This window comes from Rhinolophus hipposideros, assembly GCF_964194185.1.
Source record: "Rhinolophus hipposideros genome assembly, chromosome: 3".
NCBI lineage: Eukaryota > Metazoa > Chordata > Mammalia > Chiroptera > Rhinolophidae > Rhinolophus > Rhinolophus hipposideros.
In genome coordinates this window covers 20,412,317-20,436,728 of record NC_138049.1, presented here as the reverse complement: position 1 = coordinate 20,436,728, position 24,412 = coordinate 20,412,317, and the positions used below count along the sequence as shown (strand labels likewise).

The 24,412-nt window shown below is 38.7% G+C and overlaps 1 protein-coding gene and 1 pseudogene across 3 annotated transcripts in view; both read left to right on the top strand.

Moving 5' to 3' along the window:
• AIG1 (androgen induced 1) overlaps window positions 1–24,412 on the top strand; it is a 236,458-nt gene that overhangs the window by 16,596 nt on the left and 195,450 nt on the right. The gene's annotated exons all lie outside the window — the stretch shown is intronic.
• Window positions 11,967–22,632, top strand: LOC308490793 (nuclear cap-binding protein subunit 2-like; annotated as a pseudogene). The gene is made up of 2 exons: window positions 11,967–12,024; window positions 21,985–22,632. The product of its transcript is annotated as a nuclear cap-binding protein subunit 2-like (transcript).

The window sequence follows — 24,412 nt, the reverse complement described above, 5'->3', positions numbered from 1 at the left end:
CTTTCTGTCATTTATTTCTAGTTTAATTCCATTATCGTTAGAGATCATTCTTTGCATGATTTCAATTCTTTTAAATTTGTTAAATTTGGTTCCGTAATCCAGAATATGAGCTATCATGTTGAATATTGCATATGCACTTGAAAATACGTATTCTTCTATTGACTGTTCCTTAAATGTCAATTCCATAAAGTTGGTGAATAGCATTGGTCAGATCTTCTATATCTTTGCTGATTTTCTGTTCACTTACTGTCTCATTAACTGAGAGAGGAACGCTGAAATTTCTAAGTGTAATTGTGGGTTTGTCAAGTTCCCATTTCAGTTTTATCAGTTTTTTTGCTTTATCTATTTGGAACCTAGACATTGCTAAGTGCATACACGTTTAGGAATGCTATATATCTTGATGAATTGTCCCTTTTATCATTATAAGATATTCTTTCTTCTGAATTTTCCTTGTTTGAAAGTCTGCTGGTGCTTGATATTAATGTAGCTCCCCTAGCTTTCTTTGGATTAGTGTTTGAATAGTATATCTTTTTCCATCGTTTTATTTATATCAATATATTTAAAGGGGACTTTTGGTAGACAACATATAGTTGAGTCGTTTTGATTTAATTCAATAATCTCTATCCTTTAGTGGATAACCACTTGTATGCACTTTGTCTATTGAGCACAATCAGTGAATTTTTAAATTTCAGATTTTGTCTGTTTCAGTTCTCAATTTTCATTTGGTTCCTTTATATCTTCTATTTCTCAACTAAGAATTTCTATCTTTCATTCATTTAAACAGTGTTCGCCTTTTGGAGGATTGTTCAAGAGCTGTCCTGGAGTCCTTTCCTCATAATTCCAACATTTGGGACATCTTGGAGTTGTCACTTGTTGATTGTCTTTCCCTTGAATATCGGTCAGATTTACCTGGCTCTTTATATGTCAAGTAATTTTTGATTGTAGCCTGCACGTTTTGAATATTATGTTGTGAGACTCTGGGTCTTGTTAAAGTCCTTTGGAGAATGCTAATTTGTTTGTCTGTTTGACCGTTTAGGAGGCCGTCAACCAGGTTAGGGCCAAACCTCATATTCTGTTTCATGGTGGTTCTGATGTCAGGTGAATTTTCAAAGATCTTGCCAAGCTTTCTGGACCTTTCACCACTCAGGGGCTAGTCTGGGACTGGGGCAGTGGTTTATATGGTAGTTTAGGTCTTGATGCGTCTGCTGTCCTATGCAGCTCCAGGACTTATATAAGTTGATACACAGATTTAGGATTTGCCCTTTTCAGCTCTCTTCTCGCCATGATTTCTCCCATCCAGCTCTCAGATTTTCCTTTTCTTGGTTCCTCTGGCCAGAAAGATGGAGTCCTCTCAGAATTTTAGCCTCCCATGCTGTCATGCAGCTTTATAAAGTTGAGGCTACCTTCACAGAGAGACAGCAAGAGGAAAAAAAACCTGTGCTTGCCCCACACTGCTCATACAGTTCCTCTAGCTAGAGAGATGGGTTTTTTGGGGGGGTTGCAGATACCTGTGCTATTGCCAGCGCAGTTCTAAAACCTTGCCCATCCTCAGAGCAAAGCTGGGAGAGAAATGAAAGGCAAAAAAGGAAAAAGAAGATCTCCCTCACAATTTCCAGTGCACAGGAGTCTTTTTGTCCCCAGTGCTCTTGCTGGAAAGCAGGTGTTTCTTCTAGAGTCTTTGGTGTTAGTGCTTGTTGCACAAAATTCCAGGATTTAGCTCACCCTCAGGTCAAATCTAGGAAAAGGAGAATAAAAATACATGAACCTCAACCCTTATGGTTTGTTTGTTTTCAACTTTTCACTTAAGTTCCCAATCCATCTGCTTTGTTCCCAATCCATCTGCTTTGTGTACTTTTCAAAGTCCTCAGGTAGTTGCTTTTTTTGTTTTGTTTTGTTCAGAGTCTTTAGTTGTAATCAGTGACAATGATAGGCTGTAGTCATCTTTCCCCATCTTGGCTGGCACCAAAAATAGCTTGCATATAATTTTAATGCCTGTTTTTCTCCACCTAGAATATTTTGTAAACATTTTCCCATACCCTAATACATTCTTCTATAACATTTTTAATGACTGCATATTCCTTCATGTGGGTGTTTATACTGACCGTCTTAGTGAACATATGAATAGATAAATCTTTTCACACACCTGTGATTTTTCTCCTTAGGATAAATTATTAGAGGCAGAATTGCTGTACTTTATTTAGAGAGTATCTTAACTTTCTTTCAATTTACACTCCCTCCAATATTTAGAGTATTTATTTCTCTATATTCCCACCAACACTATGAATAAAAAAATAATGCAAATGGTTGTTCAGGGTTCTCCATCTTTACAGTTTCCTGCTCAGGAGTCGCCCTGCAAATATTTAATCACATATCCCGTAAGTGTAAGTAAGTAGCTGTCTTTGACTCTATGTTTGTAAAACCCAGTGGTATTAGGCACATTTAGTTTGGGGTCATAAATACTTGAATCAAACATAAATCTTTAAGTGCTTAGAGCATCGTAATTAGGATAGAATTGGCATGGCTGAAGTGAGCAAGAATAGCTTTCTATGCACGATAGTCATGGGTTTGCTTGTACATTCCATGCACCTTGCATTAAAATTATGCCGTAGCTGAGTTGTGAGTGATTTATTAGATCCAATTGAAAAATCAACATTCGGAGTCCAAGGAAAAGTATGTTTGCTATAACATTATACATCCTTTTCTTTGTAATTACATTTACACATCTTTGCTATTTTTAAAGACATGGACATTCAGAATACGTATAAAATACATACAGATATTAAGGCATCTGTCCTAAGCCAGAATAGATCACTTTTGTATCAGCCCAGGTCCTGGCAGAGAAGAGATGACACACTCAGACTGGGGAGTTTGAATGAGTTTAGTGAAGGAACAATTTACAAGGGTGAGCAGGGTACAGAGAAGTCACAAGATACAGCACAAAGCTGTGGGCTAGTAACCAGGGCAGGTTACCATTGGGAGACCTGGAGCAGCAATCTTTGGTGCATATCTAGCATGCAGGGACCCTTCGGGGACTGGAGGAACAAAACAAATATCCCAAGTTCCTTTCTTTCCTCTGTCCTGTCTCCTGCCAGTACTCCACAGTGGTCAGACCTGTTGCAAGCCAGAGAGGTAAGAATGCCTCTTCATACAGAGCACAGACATCTACCAACATCAATAAAGTATTGAATTTAAATCCCCTGCCACAAGTCTCTGAATAATGTGCAACCAATTACATATGATAAAGGAACATTTCTGTCTCACAAAGTATTTATAGATATAAAATAATAATTTTCAACATATGGATTTTTAGCAACATATACTGTCAATTTATTAGTGAATTAGATACAACATATTGTATGCATATAGAGTTCTAAGACCATAAGAGGTGAGCACTTGAATTCAGGAGTTGGTCTGAAATGGAATCTCATCCCTACCATCCACCAGTTATCTGACTCTGGGTAACTTTCTTACTTTCTCTAGGGCCTAATGTTTTAATTGTTTTGTTGTTTTTTTGGGTTTGTTGCTGTTGTTGTTAAATAGGAATAATAATAGAACTTATCACATAAATTTGTAAGGATGAAATGAAATAATGTATGTTAATTGCATAACCCAATGCCTGGTGCATATCAAGTACTTAACAAATGTTGTCTACTGTTATTCTAAGTGTTATATACATGCCCGTGATCAGGGATGAGAACCATGAATTGAGAGGACTGTGGTAATTTTAGGATGAATGAAACTAATTGCTTAACTAAAGGTAGTATTCAGAAAGGACAGAAAGTCCAACAATGAAGTGCACAAGTTCTGGATGAAGACATTCTGGGGTTGCGGCCTAGTCCTGCCTCTTCTGTTTCCTTGCACAAGTGACCTATCTGCTCTGTGGCTTAGTTTCTTCATTTGAAAATTGTGGATAAGAGAAATATCTATCTGTCTGTCTGTCTATCTATCTTTCTTTTTTTCTTTCTTTCTTTCTTTCTCTTTCTATCTATCTATCTATTTATCTATCTATCTACTGTAAGACCTCACATAACATCATCAATAGGTTCTTGGAAAGTGCAACTGTTAGCAAAAGAACATATAAAAAACAAGTTTTGCCATTGGCTAATTGATATAAACAAGAGTTAAGTTTCTATAGCATATTTCTATTCACAGAAATAGCACCAAACTTCTGAATAAAGACCCCAAATAAATCTAATATTTGAACACTGAAATAAATATGAGCTATAATACATTAAAGAAAAATGAATAAAAACAAGTAAGATAATTCCTTTCCAATGCCCTTATTGCGGTTCAGGGTTGAGGGTATCCCTCCCAACAGCTCAGAGTTCGAGGCGGTCATCCACCATGGACAGGATGCCCTTCCATCTCAGCGCCACTCATCCCTACGCCCAGTCACTCAGACTGAGACAGTGTAGACATGCCCGTTCACCTCATGTGCACAGCTTTGGGATGTGGAAGGAAACAGGAGTACCCAGAGAAAACTCACGCAGACATGGGGAGAACAGAGGAGAGAATGCAAACTCCACAGACAGTGGCCCCAACTGGGAATTGATTTATTTTTTTCTTACCAATGTTACAATTATACGACATTGAACTAAATGTCATTCAAGGACGTACTGTGTGTGTGTGTGTGTGTGTGTGTGTGCATGTGCTTGTATGTGTTTAAATGGAAAGGATTAAAATTCACAATAGTTTAAAAAATTTAGTATTTATAGTGAACCTGGTTTCAGAATTTGATTGAATAGTCCCAGAAATCCAGGGCTGGTGAAATTGTTTTCAAATATGTAACTGATAGCTCCCAATATCTGCTGGTTTCAAATCTAAGATGATGGCCCTGAAGCTCTTTTCCTGATTCAGGGATACAGTATCTGGAAATTCTTCTTTTTGGTCCAGGGGGTAGACATGGAAGGCAGCTAAAGTGTGGCCTGATTGGTGACTATGAAACTCAGAAAACAACTAGGCAGGAAGGAAGTAGGAAAAGGACCAAGAAGTGTATTTCATCTTGGGAGGTGTAATACACAGTGTTGTAGGTTCCTGCTAATAGGAAGAGATCTATTCCCAGTACTGTACTCTGGGATTTATAGTTTCTTTTTTTCTGTACTCCATTACTTCAGAGTGACAGGGAACTAACCTATGAGTAGAGGAACATGCCTTTTCAATATTGCAAAGGTTTGTTAACTGGAAACTAAACAAAATACTACTTAATTGAGCTAGAATTTTTCATATTAACTATTATTCAACCATATATCTGACTAGAATAGCACTCAAGTAAAAGAGTGACACCCCCTCACCAAGATCAATCTACATATCCTGTCTGTTGAAAACTAGTAGTAGTAGACAAATCTTTCCTTGTCCGAGGCTGAGTAAATAGATAAAAACTATATGAAACCCTTAAAGACTGTTGCAGAACAAAAAAAAATGGAATAGGGATCCGGATCAAAATGGCGGCGTGAGGTGAGCCTCTGTAAAGCTCTCCTGGAATTTACAACTAATTGGACAACAATAACTCCACAAAACACTCCCTGCACAGCAGACAGGCAAGACGAAGAGGTCCACTACTGAATTCACCTCCAGGTGGGTGAATCGCGCGAGCGGGGGAGGAGGGAAGGGAGAAGTGCGGGACGGAGCCCCGCGGGCGCAGGACAAAGACCTAGCTCAGTGCTCTGAGCTCGCTGCATCCTGGAACTACCGCAGCTGCGGGAAAGGGAAGGACTCGGACTGCTAGGGCTCCGCTTACGGCCCACAGGGCTGAGGGGGCAGCATATAGCACAGCTGAACCCAACGTTCACGGCAGACCTCGGAGAAAAGACTGAGGGAAGAAGGCTGAAAACTGTGATTAAGCCCTCACTGCCGAGCGGAGAACGGAAGCCTTAGGCACTGAGACTAGCCGCCCCTCCCTACCCTCCCAGAGCTCGCCCCACCCCCACCTGCCCGGTGCTAGAAGCGATAAACTAGCAGTGTCAGATCACAAGGACAGGATCTTTGCTGTTCTGAGAACTGTGGACTGCAGAAACAGATTCGCAGCCCAACTAGTTACGGCAAAGGGGAGGGAGCTGTGGAAGCAGGACCGGCTGTGGTGGTGGTCGCCGCCATTGCTCTGGGCCACCTCTCACAACTCACCCCGCCCCTGGCCCCACCTATCTGGGCGGATCCCTGCAGGAGTAAACAGAACTGCTGAAACATACGGGCTCTGAATCGGGTGCAGAAAGAGCTTTGGAACTTCAAAAGCTCTCCGCACCCCCACAGGGACGTGACGCCCTATGACCCAGGTGAACTGTTAACAGAGGAGAGGCCCGTCTCCCAGGGAATCCCCCCATCGTGTGAGAAGCTGGAAAAGTGCAGAGAAAATATAGCACTACTGTGTCAGAGAGACCTCTTCCTATCAACCTGTTGAATAAACCACTCCTGTAGATGTCTAGGAAGAGAAATAATAAATCAGTAATTGCCATGAATAACCAAGGCAACAAGACAGCTCAAAAAGAAAGTGAAAAATCTCCAGAAAAGGAACTTAGAGATATGGAAATATGTGACTTAAATGATAGAGAATTCAAGATTGCAGTTCTGAAAAACCTCAAAGAGATGCAAGAAAACACAGAAAGGCAATTTAATGAACTGAGAAACGCAATCAAAGAACAACATGAGCATTTTACGAAAGAGATTGAAATTTTAAAAAAGAACCAAATGGAATTTCTGGAGATTAAGAACTCAATAGAAGAAATTAAGAATGAAATAACCAGCTTAGGTAGTAGAGTTGACCAGATGGAAGAAAGAATCAGTGACATCGAAGATAGAAACCTGGAAATTACACAGATGGAAGAAGAAAGAGACTTGAGACTTAAAAGAAACGAAAGAACTCTACAAGAACTTTCTGACTCCATCAGAAAGAGCAATATAAGAATAATGGGCATACCAGAAGGAGAAGAAAGAGAGAAGGGAACAGAGAATATACTCAAAGAAATTGTCAATGAGAACTTCCCAAATTTGTGGACAGAACTGGATCCTCGAATCCAAGAAGCAAATAGAACACCTAATTACCTCAATCCCAACAGGCCTTCTCCAAGACACATTGTATTCAAGCTGTCTAAAATTAACTCCAAAGAAAGAATCCTCAAGGCAGCCAGGGAAAAGAAGACGGTAACCTACAAAGGAAAGCCCATTAGATTATCATCCGATTTTTCAGCAGAAACTCTACAAGCCAGGAGGGAGTGGAACCAAATATTCAAACTATTGAAAGAGAGAAATCATGAGCCAAGAATAATATATCCAGCGAAGATATCCTTTAGATATGAAGGAGGAATAAAGACCTTTCCAGACATACAGAAGCTGAGGGAATTTTCTAATACACGACCTGCACTACAAGAAATACTAAAGGAGGCTATTAGACCACCATCAACAGGGACAATTTGTGGCAACCGAAACATAAAAAGGGGGAGCGTAAAGGCCTGAACCGGAATATGGGAATGGAGAAAGTAAGCGTGCTGAAGAAAATGGAATACTCTAAATATCAAACTTACTTTTACATAATCTTAAGGGTAACCACTCAAAAAAATTCCAGAACTGAAATATATATTGTAATAAAAGAAGAAACAGAGGGAAACATCATAGAATACCACCACACAGAAATAATCGACAACAACAAAAAGGCAAAGAAACAATGGAGACACAGCCTTACCAGAAAACTAAAGCTAGAATGACAGGAAATCCTCACGTATCAATAATCACCCTAAATGTAAATGGACTGAACTCACCAATAAAAAGGCACAGAGTAGCAGATTGGATCAAAAAACTAAACCCAACCATATGCTGTCTCCAAGAGACACATCTCAGCTACAAGGACAAGCATAGACTCAAAGTGAAAGGGTGGAAACTGGCACTCCAAGCAAATGGTACCCAGAGAAAATCAGGTGTAGCCATAATGATATCAGATGAAACAGACTTCAGGGTGAAAAAGATAACAAGAGACAAAGATGGACATTTCATAATGGTAAAGGGGACTATACAACAAGAAGACATAACAGTCATCAATATTTATGCCCCCAATCAGGGAGCACCAAAATACACCAAGCAACTACTAACAGAACTAAAGGGAGAAATTGACCAAAACACAATTATACTAGGGGACTTAAATACATCATTGACAGCTATGGATAGATCATCCAAACAGAAAATAAATAACGAAATTGCAGCCCTAAATGACACATTAAATGAAATGGACATCATTGACATATATAGAGCACTTCATCCTAAAACATCAGATTATACATTCTTTTCGAGTGTACATGGAACATTCTCAAGGATAGACCATATATTGGGACATAAAAGCAGCCTCAGCAAATTTAAGAAGATTGAAATCATACCAAGCATATTCTCTGATCACAAGGCTTTGAAATTGGATATCAACTGCGAAAAGAAAGCAAAAAGAAACACAAATACATGGAGATTAAACAACATACTTTTAAAGAACGACTGGGTCAAAGAAGAAATTAGAGGAGAGATCAAAAGATATATAGAAACAAATGACAATGAAAATACATCCTGCCAAAATTTTTGGGATGCGGCGAAAGCAGTTATAAGAGGGAAATTTATATCATTACAGGCCTATCTCAAGAAACAAGAAAAATCCCAAATAAACAACCTCATGTTACACCTCAAAGAACTAGAAAAAGAAGAACAAGTGAAACCCAAAGTCAGCAGAAGAAAGGAAATAACAAAAATCAGAGCAGAGCTAAATGAAATAGAGAACAAAAAGACAATAGAAAAAATTAATGTGACAAAGAGCTGGTTCTTTGAAAAAATTAATAAAATCGACAAACCCTTGGCTAGACTCACTAAGATAAAAAGAGAGAAGACACTAATTAACAAAATCAGAAATGAGAAAGGGGAAGTTATCACGGACACCACAGAAATACAAAGGATCATCCAAGAATACTATGAAGGACTATATGCCACCAAATTTAATAACCTAGAAGAAATGGACAAGTTCTTAGAAACATATAGCCTTCCAAGGCTGAACCATGAAGAACTGGAAAACCTAAACAGACCGATCACCAGTAAAGACATTGAATCAGTCATCCAAAACCTTCCCAAAAGCAAAAGTCCGGGACCAGATGGCTTCACTAGTGAATTCTACCAAACCTTCAAACAGGATCTAATACCAATCCTGCTCAAACTCTTCCAAAAAATTGAAGAAGAGTCAGTACTCCCTAACTCATTTTATGAGGCCAACATTACCCTGATACCAAAACCTGGTAAGGACAACACAAAAAAAGAAAACTACAGACCTATATCTCTGATGAATACTGATGCAAAAATCCTAAACAAAATTTTAGCAAATCGAATACAACAATGCATTAAAAAGATTATTCATCATGACCAAGTGGGGTTCATCCCCGGGGCACAAGGATGGTTCAACGTCCGCAAATCCATCAATGTGATACATCACATAAACAAAATAAAGGACAAAAATCATATGATTATATCAATTGATGCAGAAAAAGCATTTGACAAGATACAACATCCATTTATGATTAAAACACTTAATAAAATAGGTATAGAAGGAAGATACCTCAACATAATAAAGGCCATCTATGACAAGCCCTCAGCTAATCTCATAATTAATGGTGAAAAACTGAAGCCCTTTGCTCTACGTTCAGGAACACGACAGGGCTGTCCCCTATCACCTCTGCTTTTCAACATAGTGTTGGAAGTCCTTGCCAGAGCCATCAGGCAAGAGAAAGAAATAAAAGGCATCCAAATTGGGAATGAAGAAGTTAAAATATCACTCTTTGCAGATGATATGATGCTATATATAGAAAACCCTAAAGACTCCACCAAAAAGCTGTTAGAAACAATCAATGAATACAGTAAAGTTGCTGGCTACAAAATCAACGTACAAAAGTCCATTGCATTCCTATATACTAACAATGAAATCTCAGAAAAAGAAATACAAAAAACAATTCCCTTTGCAATTGCAGCAAAAAGAATAAAATACCTAGGAATAAATTTAACCAAGGATGTGAAGGATTTATATGCTGAAAACTATAAGACATTTTTGAAAGAAATTGAAGATGACACAAAGAAATGGAAGGACATTCCGTGCTCATGGCTTGGAAGAATCAACATAGTTAAAATGGCCATATTACCCAAAGCAATATACAGATTTAATGCAATCCCCATCAAAATCCCAATGGCATTTTTTAAAGAAATAGAACAAAAAATCATCAGATTTGTTTGGAACCACAAAAGACCCCGAATAGCCAAAGCAATCTTAAGAAAAAAGAACAGTGCTGGAGGTATCACACTGCCTGACTTTAGCTTATACTACAGGGCTACAATAATCAAAACAGCATGGTATTGGCGGAAAAACAGACACGTAGACCAATGGAATAGAATTGAGAACCCAGAAATAAAACTACATAAGTATGGACAGATAATTTTTGACAAAGAAGCTAAAAACATACAATGGAGGAATGACAGCCTCTTCAATAAATGGTGCTGGCAGAATTGGATAGCCACGTGCAAAAGAATGAAACTGGACTGCTATCTGTCACCATGTACCAAAATTAATTCAAAATGGATCAAAGACTTAAGCATAAGACCTGACACAATAAACTGCATTGAAGAAAACATAGGTACTAAACTTATGGACCTTGGGTTCAAAGAGCATTTTATGAATTTGACTCCAAAGGCAATGGAAGTAAAAGATAAAATAAACAAATGGGACTATATGAAACTTAAAAGTTTCTGCACAGCAAAAGAAACCATCGACAAAATAAAGAGGGTACCGACTGAATGGGAGAAGATTTTTGCAAATAGTTCCTCCGATAAGGGTCTAATATCCAAAATATACAAGGAACTCATGAAACTCAACAACAAAAAAACGAACAACCCAATTGGAAAATGGGCAGAGGACCTAAAGAGACATTTCTCTAAAGAGGACTTCCAAATGGCAAATAGACATATGAAAAAATGCTCAACATCACTAATCATCAGAGAAATGCAAATAAAAACCACAATGAGATATCACCTCACCCCAGTCAGAATGGCTATCATCAACAAGACAAATAGCAACAAGTGTTGGAGAGGCTGTGGAGAAAAAGGAACCCTCATACACTGTTGGTGGGAATGCAGACTGGTGCAGCCGCTATGGAAGGCAGTGTGGAGGTTCCTCAAGAAATTACGAATAGAATTACCATATGACCCAGCAATCGCTCTCCTGGGTATCTACCCCAAAAATATAAAAGCATTTCTCTATAGAGACACGTGTACTCCAATGTTCATTGCAGCTTTGTTTACGGTGGCCAAGACATGGAAACAACCAAAATGTCCTTCGATAGATGAATGGATAAAGAAGTTGTGGTACATATACACAATGGAATACTATTCAGCGTTAAGGAAAGATGATATAGGAACATTTCTGACAACATGGATGGATCTTGAGAATATAATGCTAAGCGAAATAAGTCAGACAGAAAAAGCAGACAACCCTATGATTTCACTGATATGTGGTATATAAACCAAAAACAAGACAAACAAATGAGAAACAAGAACTCATAGACACAGACATAGTTTAGTGGTTACCAGAGGGTAAGGGGGGTGGGGGGAGGGAGATGAGGGTAAGGGGGATCAAATATATGGTGATGGAAGGAGAACTGACTCTGGGTGGTGAACACACAATGGGATTTATTGATGATGTAATACGGAATTGTACACCTGAAATTATGTAATTTCATTAACAATTGTCACCCCAATAAATAAATTAAAAAAAAAAAAAAAAAAAAAAAATGGAATATCACCCTGAAAACCCTCAAAAAGAGCACATTAATGAAAATTGTTTATAATAGAAAACAAAAATTTTTTGTGGTAAACTTTAAAATTCTCAATAGAATTGAAAAGTACTTTTTGATTTTTTAAGGAAACTTTAAAATTCTCAGTAAAAAAAAACATGGCATTATAGAAACAATATAATGTCGGAAGTTGAGAATAGAGAAATGAAAAGGCAGCAGGAAATGAAAATGGATGTGGGTGAGATAAGGTTAATTGCAAGATTCTTAAAATTAAATAGCAAAATTAAAATCTGCAATGGGGTCAGTAAAAGGTAAAATTGATACTGTGGGAAATCAGACCATCAAAGCTGAGAATAAGGGAAAGAAATTCTCCCAGAATTCAAAAGAGAAGAAAAAAATTAAAATAATGGAAGTGAAGATATGTAGTAAAGAGAATGGAAATTCAATAACGCTTATTGATTGTTTTTGAAAAATAGACCGTAGAAATAATAATTAAAACAAAATTGAAAATAATTCTTACTTTTGGGGTGGGGAGTTGTGGGGAAAGGCCCGAATATTTGGATTGAAAAGGTTCTTTATCTCTCAGGCAAAATAAATAAATGACACACACCTGGGCTTATCCTGGTAAAGTTCGTGATTTAAAATAATTATTACCAATCATATAAGTATTCACAAATGAAAAACAAAATAAATCATAAACAAAGAGTACTCCAACAAATTACATGCTAAGGAGCAAGAATTATAGTATGCTGAGTCATCTAAATTTAGCTTCTATCATTTAGACTCTGAATCAAGGATAGTAACAGAGGAATACCTATGGAATTTTGAGAAGAAAATAATGTGATTTAAACTTTTATACCTCACCAAGTTATATTTCAGAGTTCCAAGTTACTGACATATATTTTCAGTTATGTAAGGTTTCAGAAATATTTACCTCTTCTTGTTTTATTTTTTCTGTTAATTATTGCCATTTTATTGAACAAGCCAAAAGGAATTAAAACAAGAATGAAGTAAACATAGTATAAAACTTGTGTTGTACGTGAAACTAATTGATTATAGAGTTAATTCCAAAGAATCTGTTTTTTCAGGTTATAAGGAGGAGTAGTATAATTAAAAATTAAAATGTCACTAGGGCAACTATTGGTCAGTGTGGGGACAGACCAGGAGTGCAGTTTCCAGGCTCTTGCCCTCATGTGGAGAGGTGCTCACTCGGGTAGTAAATGACCATCAGTTGTGATTGGATGGCCATCAGCTGTGGCTAGTTGGCCGTCAGCTGTAACCAGTGAGCCATTGGCCACTAATATAACTGCAGTAGCTACGCTAGCAGAAAAATGGGGGCTAGCAAGAAGATGGTGGCTGAGCTAGCAAGCAACGGAATGTGGATTGCGGATTGCAGAGAAACGGATTGCAGCTAGCACATGGGGAGTTGGTCGGTTGGCAGAAAAGCGGACATCAGGTCGCACATCGTGTGAATCCAGCCTCCAGGGAGACTATAGTGGTATGACTCGCCTATCTATGGCTCTGTGGGTGTTCCTTTTTGGCGTCACCGTGTCCTGTGTTCTTATATGTGGAGCGGGACTAGAGACCCCACGTGACACCCTGTGTGACACATGGTTCAGGGAGCAGGGTACGGTGCCAGCCAAAGCTCTCCGAAGGGCAGTGGAGCAATTTGTGCATCAGTCTCAGGAAGACCAGGAGGAGCAGCTGCGGGAGAGCTGGACCCCTGTGGAGGGGTGGGAAGATGTGGACAGTTCCCCAACCAGCATAGGCCGGAGAAAGGGAAGGTCTTTGTGGCCCTGTGGGCTGGGAAGTGCTTGCTGAGGCCCTCACCCCCAGGTTGGGGAGGACTTGGAGCCCTCGCCCTGCTGAGAGGGCATACATCCTGAGGCCAACCTACAGCCCTGGCGAATGACTGTGGACTATGGGGAATGTGCTCCATCCCTAATTTAATGGATGGCTTGAATGTTTGGGAATGTACCACCATGTAGTGGAACTGGCGGATGTTTTCTTTTGTCTTGACCAGCCGCCGTGGAGAATAGGTGAGAAAGACTGGATGTGCCCTGAGAGGCCCTGGCTGAGTCTAGGAAGTCGGGCTGTGCCCAGAGAGTGGCAGTGCCCTGAGGCCTTGGCTGAGCCCAGGGAGTCTGGCTGTGCCCAGAAATGGCAGTGCCCTGAGAGCCCTGGCTGAGCCCAGGAAGTCGGGCTAGAGTGGCAGTGTCCGGGGAGACTGGTGGTACCCTAAGAAGCCTAGGAAGTCTGGCTGTGCCCAGAAAGACTGGTGGTGCCCTGAGAAACCCTGGCTGTGCTCAGAGAGCCTGGCTGTGTCCAGGATATTGCATTCACCTCCAGGCTCCTTACACAGGGCCCCTTGCGGAAGATGCTTGTCACGAAACTTGTGAGGCGAGACCCTGTAGGGGTGGAGTGTGGGGACAGAGCCAGGAGTGCAGTTTCCAGGCTCTCGCCCTCACATGGAAAGGTGCTCACTCGGGTAGTAAATGGCCATTAACTGATTGGATGGCCATCAGCTGTGGCTACTTGGCCGTCAGCTGTAACCAGTGACCCTTTGGCCAGTAATACAACTGCCATGGCTACAGTAGCATAAAAATGGGACTAGCAAGAAGATGGTGGCTGAGCTAGGAAGAATGGATTGCAGTTAGCACGGCAGATTGCAATTAGCAAGTGGGGAGTCTGTCGGTTAGCAGAAAAGCGGACAGCAGGTTGCGTGTCGTGTGAATCCAGCCTCCAGTGAGACTATAGTGGTGTGACTCCCCTACCTATGGCTCCGTGGGTGTTCCTTTTTGGCCTAGCCACATCCTGCGTTCTTATGTGGGGAGCGGGAGCAGAGACCCCGCAGGCCGACCCGCACGACCGTCAGAAATCTAGATGAGTTAGTGTGGTTTGAAATATATATATATATATATGTGTGTATATATATATATGTGTATACACACACACACACACACACACACACACACACACACACATATATAGTGTTTTTTTTCCTGATTAAGGTTACACAGAACTAATGTGGGCAAATATTTTCCAGTAGAGATACTACTTTAATGAGTACATAAGCATTTTTTGTACTTAGTACCTGAAAGTACTAATCTGAGCAGTATAGGCTTTTGCTGCTTCCATTGCAGTTTATATAACTAAATATAAATTGATATGCCTAAACTGGCTAAATTATCTTTTCTAAGCCATAAGTATGCTTTTATCATTAGTCAGTTTCAAAGATAAATTTGAAATTGATTTCAAATAACATAGAAAAAAAAAATTTGTGTTATTGTCACTGTAAATAAGACTTAACTTCACATATCTCACCATGTGAATTCCCTTGGGCTAAGATTACATTTATGTGTATACTTCCATAGTGCCATGCCGATATGGATAGTCAATAGATAACTATATGATAATAATTGATAAGTTATTTTCCTAATGACTTCTCTGTCTTCAAAAAATTATTTAAAAACAGAATAATTTATGATCTAGACGTAGATCTCTATCAAATATACATTAGACGTTAATAGGAGTGTATCATATATACTGTAATAGAATTGCAATTGCTTTATTCCTACTTCACATTTTTACTGAATGTCAACTTAGCATTGTAATTTAAAATGATTTTTCTTCTAATTCATTTAATTTTTCCGTATGTTAACATAAGTTAAACTTCTCATTTGATTGTAATAAAAATATCTGAACCAATTTCTGTTTGCCACAGAAAGCCATTATGATGTGTCCTAATTTAATATTTTGAAAATTGCCATTAGTAACCTTAGGCACAAACAGAAAGGGAGCAGCACTGTACCATAAGGTTTAAATTGTAAAGGAAAAGATATTTTTTTTTCCTAGGAGAATGCCTGTTAGATGTAACCTCCTTTTTTGCAGAAATGGGCCTTGTTCTGTTATTTTATAGTGGGAGGATTTCTCAGAGGTATTCTGCTGTAGCACCTTTCCCAGTCCTTACACTCTCCTCATTTCCTCATTTTTTTTTTTCTTTAGAACATAGGTTCCATGGCCCAACATTATAAGCACACCCTTGCATACCCTCAACTACCATATTCCTTTTGCCTTCATCTTATTTGCCTAAAGAAATCTGTAATCCTGATGAAACCCAACTACCTGCCTACTCATGCCTGCACCTGAGTAGTTGAGCATGATTAAAGAAAATCACAGAAGCATGCTGTTTAGTCTTGCTTGCTATTTATGACCACAGATATAAAGTGGGCCCTCAGTACTGCAGAGGTGTACTACGTTTCCCTAGTCAGTTGACTCTCCTGTTCTCACATTGCCTCTTTCACCTATTTTCCTCTATCCTCAAATCTTGGGTATCCCTTCATTGATCTTCTCAGTGTTCACTTAGAGAACAATCTTCATATTGACCAAAGAGCATAATGAACTTGCTGTTTATTTCAATAAAAAAAAACAAACACAGAGACTTCTACGTTGGAAGAGACTTCTCCATTCTCCCATCATCAAATCTACCAGTCTACCTTCAACTGAAGCTGTACTTTATGTTCTCTCCTCTTACAATGGATGAACAGTCTGTATATTTCTAACGACAACACTTCTGTGTGTACACTCCACAACCTCTAGCCTACCTCAGCATTCCATTACTGAGATTATCTCCTCTCCCTCCTGTATTATATAATTTTCCATTTCACCTGCTTCATTTCTATCAATCTACAGACATACTATGCTTGCTCTCATTGTAAGCAAAACAAAGTAAAATTTATCTTGGTCTTGAGTCGTTTAGTGCCACCCTGTTTTTCTTGTTGTATTTTCAGCAAAGCTCCTTGAAGAAAAACTGTCTACATGTCCAGTTTCCACTTCCTCTTCTCCCATACTCTCTTAAACCCACTTCACTCCACTGAAAGAGCTATAATTAAGGTAATCAATCACCAGTACATGGATAGATATAAAGGCCAATTTTGAGTCTTTATTTAATGCAAACTCTCAGGAAAATTTGATCTAGTCAATCACTTTTCGTTTCTTGAAACACTTTCTTAAACTTGGCTTATGGGTAAATATACAATCCTGTCTTTGATCCTACTTTTCTAGCTGTTTTTTAATTAGTTTCCCTTTTTGGTTTCTCTTCCTGTTCTTAATCTCTCAATGTTGAATACCCAGAAACCAGTTCTAAACCCTGTCCCCTTTATAATCTACATTCACTCCCTTGGGGATCTCACCTACATTCTGTGTGATAATGGTCCTCCAGATTTATATCATGAATCCCAATTTCTCCTGAGTTCCATTTTCCTATATCCAACTTCCTACTTTATGTCTCTGCTTAGAGGGTTAACATGAATTTCAAACTTATGCTCAAAATCAGTGTTCTTGGTTTCACTTCCCAAACCTGCTTCTACTTCATTTTTCTCTATCTCAATAAATAGCATCATACAGGACTTCAGGGTAGTACAAATCCATGGTGCATTTTTCTGATGGGTTAATTGAATTTTTATTTGTATCTTCCATGCATTTTTCCTAATAGGCATCTTATTTGTTTGAAATGGCCTTAATAATGCAAACAATTTTTTGGCAACTGTATCTAGCTCTTGAAATTTTTAAACTCACTGGGGAACTGCTGATTAATTACATTATGAAATGATCAACCAATATCCCTTTGTTTGAGACATTGCCAAAGATCGGAGAATAACCTTCATAATGGCCAAAGAACATAATGCAAAAAGGAAGAAAAATCTTTTAGCCAGATTCAGGTATTGGAGAAATTTGAGCAATGGTTTTTTGATTTTTTTTTAAATTAGTTTTTACCTGGCACTTAGGGAAGTAACCATACATTATATTTTAATTCCACCAAAGTTGGCCATATTTATTTTTGATGAACAAGTGGTAAATATTGTGTACAAAATCCAAAAGAATTGACCAAAAAACGCCTGGAACTAATAAGTGGTTATAACAAGATTGCAGGATACAGTTACTTTCCTATATAAACAAATAGAATTTGAAATTAAAAACACAATACAGTTTACATTAGGACTTCCCAAAATGAAATACTTCAGTATAACTCTTACAAAATATATATAGCATGTATATGAGGAAAACTACAAAACTCTCTGTTGAATGAAAACAGGGAAGAACCAAATAAATGGAGAGATAGTCCATGTTCATGGATAGGAATACTCAATATTATTAAGATGTCAGTTCTTCCCAACTTGATGTATAGATTCAATGCAATTCCAGTAAAAATCCCAGCAAGTTATTTTGTGGATATCAACACACTGATTCTAAAGTTTATATGGAGAGGCAAAAATCACAGAATTACCAACACAATATTGAAGGAGAAGAACAAAGTTGGATGATTGACATGTAAATTCAAGACTTACCTAAAGCTACATTGTCACGCAGGGTGGCCTGCGGGGTCTCCGCTCCCGCTCCCCACATAAGAACGCACGACATGGTGCGGCCAAAAAGGAACACCCACAGAGCCATAGATAGGGGAGTCATACCACTATATTCTCGCTGGTGGCTGGGCTGGAGACACAGGAAGCAGGAGCCACACTATCCACAACCTGCTGTCCGCTTCTCTGCCAACCAGCCAACCCCACTTGCTAGCTGCAATCCGCTGTGCTAACTGCAATCCATGCTTGCTAGCTCAGCCACCATCTTCTTGCTAGCCCCCATTCTCTGTTAGCGTAGCCACAGCAGTTATATTAGTGGCCAATGGCTCACTGGTTACAGCAGATGGCCAAGTGGCCACAGCTGATGGCCATCTAATCACAGTTGACGGCCATTTACTACCTGAGCCAGCACCTTTCCTTGTGAGGCTGATAGCCTGGAAACTGCACTCCTGGCTCTGTCCCCACATACATTAATCAAGAGAGTGTGGTATTGGTGAATGAGTAGATAAATAGATCAGTGGAACAGAATAGAGAGCCCTAAAATAGACCCAAATAGATACAGACAACTGATCTTTAACAAAGGAGCAAAGGCAATTCACTGCAGCAGCGGTAGTTATTTCATCAAGTCATGCTAGAACAACTGGACATCACATGCAAAAGGGGACTCTAGATACTGACTGTTGTGTGGGGAGTCACACGGGGTCTCTGGTCCTGCCTCCCACATAAGAACGCAGGACATGGTGAGGCCAAAAAGGAACACCCACAGAGCCATAGGTTGGGGAGTCATACTACTATATTCTCGCTGGCGACTGGGTTAGAGACAGAGGAAGCAGGAGCCACACTGTTCGCAACCCTCACTGCACTGCTTGCAGGCTCAGCCACCATCTTCTTGCTAGCCCCCATTTTTTTCTGCTAGTGTAGCCACAGCAGTTATATTAGTGGTCAATGGCTCACTAGTTACAACTGACGGCCAACTAGCCACAGCTGATGGCCATCCAATCACAGTTGATGGCCATTTACTACCTGAGCCAGTGCCTTTCTATGTGAGGCCGAGAGCCTGGAAACTGCTTTCTGAGGCTCTGTCCCCACACTGACTTTATACCTTTTACAAAAATTAACTCAAAATTGATCCCAGACCAAAACATAAAATCCCAAACTATAAAAACTATATAAGATGACATAGGAGAAAACCTAGGTGACCTTGGTTTTGGTAGTGTCTTTTAGTTACAACACCAAAAGCATGATCCATGAAAAAAATAATCAATAAGCTGGATTTCATTAAAATTAAAAAACTTCTGCTCTATGAAAGACAATGTCAAGAGAATGAGAAAACAAACCACAAACTGGGAGAAAATACTTGCAGAAAACATATCCGCTAAAGGACTGTTATTAAAAATATGTGAAGAACACTTAAAACTCAGCAATTAAAAAAAAGCTCAGTAAGAAATGGGCCAAAGATCTTAATAGATACCTTACCAAAGAAGATACACAGATGGCAAGTAAGCATTTGAAAAGATTTTCCACATACTATGTCATCAGGAAGATACAAAACAAAATAACAAGATACCATTATACACCTATTAGAATGGCCAAAATCCCAAACACTGATTGCATCAAATGCTGATAGGGAGGTGGAACAACAAGAAGTCTCATTCACAGCTGGAAATGGTTCAGCCACTTTGGAAGACAGTTTGGCTATCTCTTACAAAATTAAATATACTCTTACTGTACAATCCAGCAGTCATGTTCTTTGGTACTGTGTTTCCCCGAAAATAATACCTAGCTGGACAATCAGCTCTAATACGTCTTTTGGAGCAAAAATTAATATAAGACCCAGTCTGGCTAGGTCTTATTTTCGGGGAAACACGGTATTTACCCAAAGGAGTTGAAAACTTAAGTCCACACAAAAATCTGCACACATGTTTATAGTGGCTTTATTTGTAATTTCCCAAACTTGAAAGCAACCAATATGTCTTTCAGGAGGAGAATGAATAAATAAACTGTGGTACATCCAGACGATGGAAAATTACTCATACTAAAAAGAAGTGAGCTATCAATCCATGAAAAGACATGGAGGAATCTTAAATGCATATTACTAAGTGAAAGAAGTCAATCTGTAAAGGCCACATAGTGTATGATTCCAACTATAGGACATTCTGGAAAAGGCAAAACTATGCAGATAGTGAAAAGATTAATGGTTGCCAGGTGAGGGAGGTGGGAGGAGGGATGAATAAGCAGAGCATAGAGGATTTTTAGGGCAATTAAAATACTCTGCATGTATAGAAAAGCCTCTGGAATCTACAAAACATATATACTAATTAATAAATACAACAAATCTCAGGATACAAAAAAAAAAATACTCTGCATGATACATTAATAATGCATACTTGTCATTATACATTTATCCAAAAACCATAGAAGGTACAACACTAAGAGCGAACCCTAAGGTAAACTACGGACTTTGGGTGATTGTGATGTGTTAATGTAGGTTCATCAGTTGTAACAACTTACCATTCTGGTGAGGAATCACAGTGGGGGAGGCTCTACTGTGGGCCAGGGAGTGTGGGAAAATCTCTATACCATCCCCTCAATTTTGCTGTGAACTTAAAAGTGCTCTAAAAAATAAAATCTTAATAAAAAGAAAGGATGGTAAATATCAAAAAAACTAAAAACACATTATTAGCTCTTTTTATATGCTGCCACTACTACAGCATACTTCATAAGCTTTCCAGCCAGGAATATTGCAAAGTTCAAAGAACGTTCAAAGGAATTTCGAATTAACAATAAACATAGGTTATTCTCTCTGCATAATCCAGGCTTGCTATGTTCTATTCCAGAGAGTACTTCATAGTCTAAGGAAGATAGAGACTTTTTCTCAAAAGTCAGTCATGGAAACAATGATATACATGAAATAGTATAATCAATAAGTATTTAAATCATTAAGCATATTTATGATTTTACTACTATTGTTGCTTTCCATACCATGTTCCTATCCCATCCCATAGTTCTACTTTCTGCCAGGGGTAGCTGCCATCCTGAATTTTGTGTTTATCACTCCCTTTAAAAAAAATGTAGTATGTACTCGTAAACAGTATATTGTGTTGGTTAGTTTTGCTTGATTAAGGCCTTCATAAAAATGGTATCATTATGAGGCTTTCTTTATCCGAATAGAAATAGCATGTTTAAGTAGGGTAAACTTGACAGTACAATGAACCATTGTGATATTGTTTACATGCCTGTGTTTCTTATTGCCTTCAGTACTGTGTAATTTGGTCTTGCAACTGATTAACCAATTAGGAGTTGGAAGAGTGATATGTAAATGTTACTGTCTAACTGACAGAATGATTTATTAGAAGCGTATCTTTGTGGAATTTCACCTGCTTTGTTGTTTGGGAGGCCCAGTGCTAAACCAAAACATGTGTGTGTCATTTGCAGCCCTGTGGCCAGCTTTTTAAGAAAATTCAGCTACAGTTGAATTCCATACAAGCACATTTTTTTTTTCTTTTGTCAATGGGGTCATACTGATTTTAAGCTTCGATCAGTATTGTTAAAATTTTCAGTGCACGTGATATAAACCAGGGGCCCTGATACCACCCAGTGACTGCATTCGCTTAGTTTTTGCCACTGCTTGTGCTAGTACCTTATATTTTTCCAATGTCAACTGCTAGGTGGATCCTCCGAACCATAAGATTTGCATGAAGAGGTCTTTCCTTTGCTCTTCACGTGTGGCTCATAGAACCAGCTTGTTTACTTTGATCTCAGAGATGGTTGGAGTTTTGTTTTCATTAAAAATATTCTTTTGTGTTGAACCAATGCCGGGTGTCTCGTTCCTGGAGTGGCAGTGTCCTGGAGTGGCGATGTCCTCATCCACCTCTCTGCTGTGTCCAGTGGCCTCCTGAAGGTGCTGCACAGCATCTCCTATGTGGAACTGAACCAGTACTGGGACCAGCACTTACACGGTGACAATGAAGAATGGGAGAAATTACTGAAGAAAAGCTGTGTGTTGTATGTTGGAAATCTTTCCTTTTACACAACGGAAGAACAAATCTGTGAACTCTTCAGCGAAAGTGGTGACATAAAGAAAATCATTATGGGCCTGGATAAAATGAAGACGACAGCATGTGGTTTCTGCTTTATAGAGTACTATTCAGGAGCAGATGCTGAAAACTGCCCTGCGGTGCATAAATGGAACTGGATGACCAATCATTCGCACAGCCTGGGATGCAGGCTTTAAGGAGGGCAGACAGTACGACCGTGGATGGTCTGGGGGCCAGGTACAAGATGAGAATTGGCAGGACTCCTGTGCTGGGAGAGGCGGCTATGGAAAAACCTGCTTTATGAGCAATGAGGGCCCCATCATGGAAAACTCACTCCGTTGGCCTGTTGAATTGGACGTACGTACACTACTACCCAAAGTCTGCAAACCTGCCCATTGTCACCAGGCTTTAATCAATATCTCTCCTGAACCAGAGGCCTCTTCATGATTTCCCTCTGGAAATTATTAAAGGACAGAATTCAAAAGAATGTCTTTAATTCCATATTCTTAGAATATTGGCCATGTGTCAAGTTACCAGTGATTTTCTTACCAGGTCAAAAACTGTTCGTTGGCAACAGATTTGATCTATAATGTTGATCTGTCAGTCAAAACATCACACTTGTGTTAGGAAGACAGGAAAAAATTTTCAGTCTGTTTATTATGTTTTGTTTAAGTAGGTCCAGGATCTACATCGGGGCCTGGCGTTTCTTATTTTTTAAATTTTAAGTTTTCATGAGAGTACTCCATAGCATAAGATTAAGTTTAATAAATGGAGTTTTGCTACATTGTATAGTTTTGCTGTAAGTCAGAAACAGATGTTTCACAACTGAATTTGTTTCTATGTTGAATTCTGATCTCTAAAGGCAAACTTAGGAGTCAAGTGAATTTCCTATATAGTTGTAAAGTAGGTATCCCCCGTTGACAGGGGATACCACCTGCTTACATGCTTTATATATCAGGAAATTAGGTACAGGACTTGAAGGGTATTTACTAATCACATTTTTCAAAAGGTGTGTTTTTCCTAAAGCTAAAATAAAGCAAAAGTTTGTATTACAGAGAACCTCAGATACGCTAAGGTACGTAGGGGACAGTCAGTAGGAAATGGGGTGCAATATCAGTGGACACAAGTTTAATACATTACCTTGATACAATGAAAGTTGCTGTGAGGACCATTAGATTTATTTGTTTCATTTTCAGAGTGATCTTGGGAATGGAATGCGTTTAAAAAGAGCTTGAAGACCAAGCGAATCTAAGGAAACAAAAGCAATTCGAAATACTTACCTCAGGAAGTGTGTTTTGACCGATTCTCATGTTGAAGTGTGTGTTGTTTTTCCCCCTAATTGTGTTTACTGAGTTTCAGAGCCTTGAGAGTGAGCTGAGGATCTCTACAGAGAGGGGAGTCCAGAGTATTTATTTTGCGTTTCTAAGGAAAGAGATGATATCTCTCTAATATTATCTGTGAACTACTTCTCATTTAAAACTGCTAATCTAGTATGGTTTTCTCTGGCATAAGTGAAAGTTTTTTTATCTAGCAACAAATTATCTCCAAACTTCCCATAGTTTATGAAATTTGGGGCTGAAGTATCTCAAATGTGAACATCTTTGATGCTACAGTAAGTGTAGCTTTTCTCGTTGAATTAAAACCGATTATTTGAGTTTTTATAAAAAGATGTAACTGCTTTTAAGTGCTCAGGGAAAAAAAAACATTTGCAAATATTTAATTTCACGAGGACATACTATTCATTTTTTAAATTTCTTTTTACACTGTAGTTTGAATGAACATGTTTTATATTCTTTTGTAGTAAAACATGACTCAGATTTCTCTTGGCCTTAAAACCACAGACAATGGTTCTATTTGAATTGTGTTTTCTGTAACAGATTTCAATAAAGTGGGACCAACTTAAAAAAAATGTTCTTTTAATTTTAGTATTTTATCTCAATGTGATTTGGATAGAAAGTGCTATCAATTATTTTTATAAAGATAGCTGGAAAAGAAGAAACTGACATTTTAGCCGTAACTTTAATCTACCAAAAAAAAAAAGAAGAAAGAAAGAAAGAAAAGCATTGATTTGCTTTAGGAGATAATAGGAGTCAGTATTTGTGGGTTTTTTTTTTTGGGGGGGGGGTTGGTACGGCACGTTCTCCCCACGGAGGGGGTGGCCTCCGGCTGGCCGAATATTTTTTAAAATGTTAGTTAAAGCCTCCTAATTTTAAGATGCTCCCTTAAT